Raw genomic sequence first — 7,884 nt, forward strand, 5'->3', positions numbered from 1 at the left:
TGTAGTGGAAGCCTATTGGGATGGGGTCCCCAGGGGTAGAATTGAATTAAACTTAGTCATTTCTGTAAATAATTTTGTAAAAAATGTAAAGTATCCATAAAAAGTGGGTGCGAAGCACACAGACAGATAGTGTCAAAGGGGCCTTAGCCCCTTGTTTTTGGTCGGTTTTGAAGACTCACCCATGATCTGGGGGCCATGGTATTGTATTAGGAAAGCTATAAATAATTGATTCTTAACGAGTCTTAGGGATAACTTTGGAAAGAGATTTGGGTACATTAGGGAATTTTTGTTGTCTTGAGCCAGAGTTAAGGCATGAAGGCTCTACTTCCTACACTTAGGTAAAGAAGGAAAGGCTCTGCAGCTGAGTGTGAGAAGGCCTGGGTAGAGTCCGCAGCTGAGTGCATGGACCCCTACAGCTATGTGCACAGGGTAAAAGAATCTGTAATCAGTAACCTGAAGATCAATAAAGAAGTCTTTTTGAACAATTAATGTGTATTTCCATGAAATTTGTTTATGTTACATTCCGTTGATTGAATGATATTTTTATGAAATAATGACTTAATACTATGCGAATGTAGTGAATTTTCCTTATTAATGCATGTTATGAATAATTGTCAAGCTACGCGAAGTTAGAAACTATTTCATTTATGTTATCTGACAAATTAAGTAGATATTTGTGAAGTTTGATCTAGGGTTACTTTACGATGTGCGAAAGTAGGTAAATCAATTGTTTAGGGTCAGCAAAGACTGATCATGGACCTTCACGAAGGTTATAAGGTAGCTTGAACTTAGTTACAGTAACTAGCCCTAGAAGTGTAGCGATTTTCACAAAGGCAGATCCAAGGCACTGGAAGACATCATGCTAGTCTCTGGATGTAGAAACTTAGTTCTTACATCTCCCAATACTGCTTCGAGTGAGACTGTAGCCTGTGCTACGCAAGTTGTTGCTGAAAGGGCGAGCAGCGTAGGGTTTTTATGGTTGGTTCAACTAAATCTAAACCTAGGTCAAGACCCCCTAAGCCAACAGTGTGGCCGAATTCTGGGTCACTTTTGTAGAGAAGTGGCCAATCATAAGTCTCGTGCCCACAAGAGTTGAGCACAGTGGTTAATGCCATGATCGGTTGTCGACTAAGGCAATCTACAACATTATTAGTGCTACCTTTCTTACACTTGATATTCAAATGGAATTGTTGCAGGTTTTTGGACCACTTCTGATGGCGACCATTCTGCAACTTCCCTTGTGTCTATATGAACTGCAGGGGTCGGTGGTCTATGTGGATGATTGTTTCCTTCCCTAAAATGTAATGCTTCCATTGTCGGTAGGCCTGCACAATGGAATACATCTCTTTGTAATAATTTGGATACTTTTGGACTGTGTCTGAAAGTGTCTCGCTTTGATATGCCAGTGGATGCCCCTGTTGAGTAAGGACTACCCCAATAGCATATTCAGAGCCATCTACATCAATCTCAAATGGTTGTTGCAAGTCTGGTAATGTGAGCACTAGTGCAACGCAGAGGCGATTTTTCAACTCCGCGAATGCCTTTTGTTGAGATTCAGACCAAAAGAATTTTTCTTTCACTCCCCCCTTCATGACTTGACTCAAGGGCCAAGTGATATGAGAGAATCCCAACATGAACATGTGGTAGAAATTGGCAAGACCCAGAAAGTTGCGAAGCTCTGTCAGAGTGATTGGGGCTGGCCAATCCCGAATGGCTTGGATCTTTGCTAGATCCACATGCACCCCCTTTTCATCAATAATGTATCCCAGTTATTGAACCTGGGTCATGCCAAATGTGCATTTATCCATATTTGCACACAACTTATGTCATCGCAGTGTTTGGAGAACATGTCAGATGCGGTGGAGGTGTTCTTCCCAAATCTGGTTGAAAATCAGGATGTCATCCAAGTATACCACTATAAATGAGTTGGTGAATGGCCGCAAGATGTCATCCATTGGCCTCATGAAGGTTGTAGGAGCATTCGTCAATGTGAAAGGCATAACCAACGAATTGAAAAGGCCCTCCATGGATTTGAAGGCAGTCTTCCACACATCAGAGGGTTCGATTGGTACCCAGTGATATTCGGGCTTCAAGTCGATCTTTCTGAAATATTTTACCCCCTTTAGTTGGTCCAGAAGGTAATCAATCTGCGGGATCAGGTACCTATTCTATACAGTGATCTTGTCCAGCGCCCGATAGTCAATACAGAGTCTCCAAGTCCCATCCTTATTCTATACCAACACGATCGGGCTCCCACAGGGCGATGAGCTCGGCCGCATGTGACCTTTTTGAAGCAGATCTTGAATCTGCCTCTCAATTTTGTCATTCTTCAGAATGGAGCACCAATAGATTGGTTCATTGGGAAATGGCACACCTGGGGTCAGATCGATGGAGCGCTTGACCTGACAGTGCAGAGGCACCCCTGCAGCGAAGGTGAAGATGTCCTCGTACTCCTCCATGACCTTGTCCATCTGTTGTTGTCGTGCGGAGGGGCCCTGCATGGAGGTTGTGGCCACTATATTCTTCTTTCCCTGAGGGTGTATCATCAGGAAAACAAATTTCTCAGTTTTGGAAATGAGCTTACTGCATTGTTTTGTAGTAACCAAAGAGATGGCGGTAGGCGGTGCTACCTCTGGTATCATGTACAACTTGTTTTCCAAAGTAACAATAACAGCGCGAAGCCTTGACTCATACACAACATGTCACTTCTACAAGTATGTTTGGCCTAATAATACATGACAAACATCAAGGGGAGCAACGTCACATAATACCTCATCCGTGAAGGTCTTGATGTTGTATGGAAAGTGGCACTGCTAGCTCACGTGAAGATCTTGTCCTTGGTGAAGCCACTCGATGGCGTACGGTTGTGGGTGTGTTGTGGTCGATAAGCCCAATTGCTTCACGACCTCTACCGAAATGAGGTTCTTTTGGCTCTCGCTGTCGACAATGAACAATAGCGGGGAACCCTTTACCCGCATCTGGGAGTGGAAGAGGTGCTCCTCCTCCTCTAGATCTTTTGGTCCCTCCTTCTAGATCTTCATGGTGGAAATGGTGGCATTGGGCTCTGCATCGACAATATTCTTCCCTTTGTCATTCCCCTTGTCGAGTTCTAACTCAAAGTTGGAACATGCATCTGATTTTGAAGCCTTCAACTCAACCACCAGTGATTGCTTGGCCTGACACTCACTTTTGTTGTGAGTGGATCTCTTATGTAACTCACACCACTTTCCCATGTCCTTTTTTGGCTTCACGATGTTTTTCTTTGCTTGCGGGTTTTGTGGGTTGTCTTGGGCCACCCCACCTTGGCTTTGTCCTTTGTTTAGCCATTTGGGGGCACCTTTCCCTTACTTCAGATTCGCAGATCCAAAGTCTCGCTTCTTCTATTTAAACTTCTACTCGACCTTGATGGCATATCGGTACGTCGTGCCAAGTGAGGAGATTTCCAGGAACTCCGTCTCATCATGGATGTACTGTGTAAGCAGCTGAGGTACTTTAGTACCAAATGTTTCTCAGAATCCTTGATACCCAAATTCATGCAAAGGGTATGAAAAACATTGGTAAAATCTGGCACATCTTGGTCCCTTCCCTCCCATAGCATTGTCCACTTTATGTATTTATCCTCATAGCTCCCGACAGGGTAGTACTTCTCCTTGATGGCATCCCAGAAAGAATTCAAAGTGGGTACGGCTGAAAATAGTGAGTTCGTACTTTCATCCTTCTATTCACAATAGGTTTCCCACTAGTCCTTGACGTGGGGGGTGGCTTTGAGAAGAGTAAAAGTAATCTTTTCTCGGCTAGAAAAATCATGAACAGAAAAATATCCTTCTAGTAGATTTAACCATTTATCTACGACTTCTGCATCTATTTGGCCCTCAAATATGGGAATGTGAAAGTTTACTTGTACCTTAAAAGGAGTGGAGCCTCCAGAGTCATTGTTGGATGTGGATGGGCCACGGGTGGGCAACCGTCGAAGGATCTGGGAAAAGTTATCCATCATCGCATTCCTTTGTTTCTCGAGGGCCTCCTCGAGCAATATTTTTATAGGATAAATTTTCTTCCCCCATGGGCGGTCGTCGAGGTTTGTGATGTTGATCTTGCAAAGGTTCAACTAGATCGAGCCCTAACTCCTTATATCCCGACCTCGTTGGGGACGTGCAAAGAAAAACGGAGAAAGAGTAGACTGCTCTAATGCCACTGATCTAGATTTAAATAGGAACGCAACAAGTTACAGATATAATCATAAATACAGAGATGTAGTAGAAATAACTCTTCATTTCATTAATATCAAATACTGAAATATGCTTACAAACAGAATAGAAATAAGACTAGCTAAGGCGATGGTAGCTTATCTTTGAGAAGATATGTGGCGGCTACATGCCTCTAAACTATGTTACAATGAGGCTCAAAGGCCTATTTATTATTGAGAAACAATGGAAAACCCTAAACATCCAAAAACCTAACCCTAGGAGATGAAGCGCCAAACTATGGGCCCTGTTTGGGTAAATGGGTACATCAACTTCCCGGGGTCATAACTTTGGTATACGATCTTCGTTTGACGCGCACAATACCTCGTTAGAAAGATCTATCAAAGGAATACAACTTTTGAATGACCAAAATTAAGTAATGACCCATGTTGGTCTTGATTTTCCAAAAAAACATTGTTTAGGGCCTCAAAACGGCTCTAGAAGTTCAGGACCCAAAAAACTACCAAAAATAGTAAATTGTGCTACAAATAAGGAAACTGGAAAACTGAAAGAAACAATGGTAGGGGTCCAAGTGGAATAGGCGGGTGTCCACCAATATCCACCAAGATCACCTAACCTCCTAACCTCTCTTTCCTTTCGCTCCAGGCATTACAGTCAAGCTCAACTGGTGATCTCTGCCCCCATTAGAGGTTATCCTGATTCATATTGCATCCTGGTAAGCTATCCCCATTGTCTTCTTTCCCTTATACTTTATTATTTTCAAATAAATCCATATCATATTAATTGGGTGGTTATAGATGACCAATCCATCCTCCACTCCTCCCCTTTCCAAGGAGATTGAAGCCTTCAACTCCATGGTGACTAATGGCCTTAAGTTTCAAAAATCCAAACCCTCTTGCTTTGTCAAGACGCTGGATGAAATCCCAAAGGTTGTTGTTCCTTCCCCTCAATCCAGACTAAGAGCAATTCAACTTACTAAAAGGGATCTATTTGGACAATTTATGGATTTGTGGCCCTCCACTTGCTCTGTCCGTTTATGGGTTGAAAAAATTGGAAACCCTTTATCCAAAGGGAGATCTCGTTTTGTCAAAAAAGGATCCTTCACCTTGTTTTTTGAAAATAAGGCTAATAGGGACTTGATCTTCAGGAGCGACCCATATTTTATGGGGACCATGGATCATATTTAGATTGTCCTAACTTTAATCCCAATTGTGATGTTCCTTTTGTGGTTCCTATCTGGGTGAAACTCCCATCCCTTCCTTTCCACTGTTGGAATGACACCACCTTCAAGAGTATCGGCAACATCCTCGAAAAATGTATAGATTGGGCAGAGCCTAATGATGGTTTATTTTCTCATGCCCATATATGTGTGAAGGTTGAATTAGACAAGGGACTCCCTACGGCAATCAATCTCAATCTTGACAACTGGTCTCATATCCAAGAAGTTGACTATGATCAGCTCCCCATTAACTGCAAAGTGTGCCATGAATATGGCCACTTTGCTAGGAACTATACCAAAAAACAAGAGGAAAAAGCCAAACAAGGAGACTCTAGGGACTAGTGGCAACAACCTAAAAGAAGAAGAGGACCCAACAAAGAATAGTCCACAAATAACAGGCATCTCAAGCAAGACATCATGAAAGTAACATAACCCCACTCCCCAAAAAGATAAATCAATGGAAGTGGTGAACATACGAGCAAACTAGAAAATAGTGGTGGTAACAGATTCAGATATGAAACCCTAAATATAGCAGAAGAGGAAGGGGAAATCTCGTAGCACCGTAGCACGGCCTTGGACCAATAACCTAGCCAATCTCCTCTTTAAGAACTTGCAGCGAAGCTAAATGAGATCAGACCCAAAATTGAACAAGTAATGAATCAAGCCAATCTCTCTGAAACTGGGGGTGAATTCCTCTCGCCAAGAGAGGCAATTGCAAGGTCCACTTTTACAAATTTTGTAGATGGAAATTATGAAGTATAAAAGGTAAAAAAATTGAGCGGCACTCCAGAAGAACAAGAAGGAAAACTAACCAGGAAGTCAAAGTTGAAAAGACATAAAAGGACAAAGAGCTTGGTTATCAATCTATTATGATCCTACAACCAATAGAAGTTAGCATCAAAGGTATTAAAAAAGGCTCCTTCACCACCCCTTCTAAAGGGGCTCCTCATACCAAAAGTAATGATAATAATCTCCCAGAACTGTAAGGGACTTGGGTCTAAAAAAAAAATAGTATATGTAAAATATCAAATAAAGAAAGAAATGCAATCATTATCCCTTATCCAAGTGACCAAAATGGAGGATCAAGATATCCTCTTATGACGTCACAAGGTCTAGAATAAATTTGGGATCATCTATGACAATTCTCGGGGTGCTTTGGACAGCCTATGCACCTTGTGGGATCCTCAACAACTCCAACTTCTCAACTCCGTCTCTTCGCCTCATTGTATTTCTACCTCCTTTCTACGCCTTCCTTCCAAAAAGGTACATGCTATTATTAATGTCTATATGCTTGTTCACTTTTGAGGAGAAGATTGTTAGACCTCCCTTTAAGGTCTTAAGGAATCCTAAATTGGTTCACTCAGTATCTTTGTGGGAAATTTTAACACCACCTTACACAAATGGGAGAAAAAAGGGGCTCTCCCATTAGAAACCCCTTTAAATAACATTTGGAAGACTTCACCAATCACCTCAAATTAATGTATATCAAGCCCACGAGGCTTTGTTATACCTGGAAAAACAAAATATTTGGGTCGGGCCACATAGTTGCTCGCCTTGTTCGGTTTTTTATCTCGAATTCCTTTCTCTCGCATCGCCTCCTTTTCCACTCCCATATCCTCCCATGGAGTGGTTCTGATAATCCCCCCATCAAGCTAGAACTATCCTCGCTAATCAACTATGGACCAATCCCCTTTAGTTTCAGCCCCCTATGGCTCTCTTATGCAAGTTTTCAAGAAATTTTTTCCTCATCATGGTGTTGCTAGGTCAATGGTAATCCAATCGAAATCTAGGAACACAAGATCAAACATATAAAGGAGAGTATCAAATCTTGGGCCATTGCCACGTAGTCTGTCAGACAAGTATCTAATCAAGATATGGAACAAAATCTTGTGGAAATTCAATATTCCATGGAATTTGATTTGGTATCAAATGAGCTTCTACACCAAGAATGAGACTTTTTTACCACTTACCACACTTGCTAAAAGAAGAAGAAGAATTATGGAGGTTGAAATTGCACAATGTTTGGCTCTAAGCCGGGGACAAGAATACTAAATTCTTCCACAAGCAAGCAAGTAATCATGAAAGGAAAAAAATTATTCAAGAAATATGAGTGTAAGGCAACATATTGAATGACTTCCAACATATTAAGGCAGAAGCCTCTACCCAATTCACCTACTTGTACAACCAGATTGATCCCACTTCGAAGGCAGTTGAATATTATATGTTAAAATTAGGTCCCAAAAATGATAAATAAAGAGATGAGCCATGGATTGATCTAGTCTCCAACAGAGGAGGAAATTCAACGTGTTTTCTTCTCCTTCAACCCAAATAAAGCCCCAGGGCCTAATGGTTTTCTGCACACTTTTATCATCACTTTTGGGATATCATTAAAAGAGATCTCTATAGAATAATTGAATATTCCTTGAAACAAAATTGCATAGGAGGATGCATCAACTCCTC

The sequence above is a fragment of the Pinus tabuliformis genome, chromosome 2_2 (genome assembly GCF_031772625.1).
Source record: "Pinus tabuliformis cultivar Carrire ecotype Pingquan chromosome 2_2, CPIR1, whole genome shotgun sequence".
Classification (NCBI taxonomy): Eukaryota; Viridiplantae; Streptophyta; class Pinopsida; order Pinales; family Pinaceae; genus Pinus; species Pinus tabuliformis.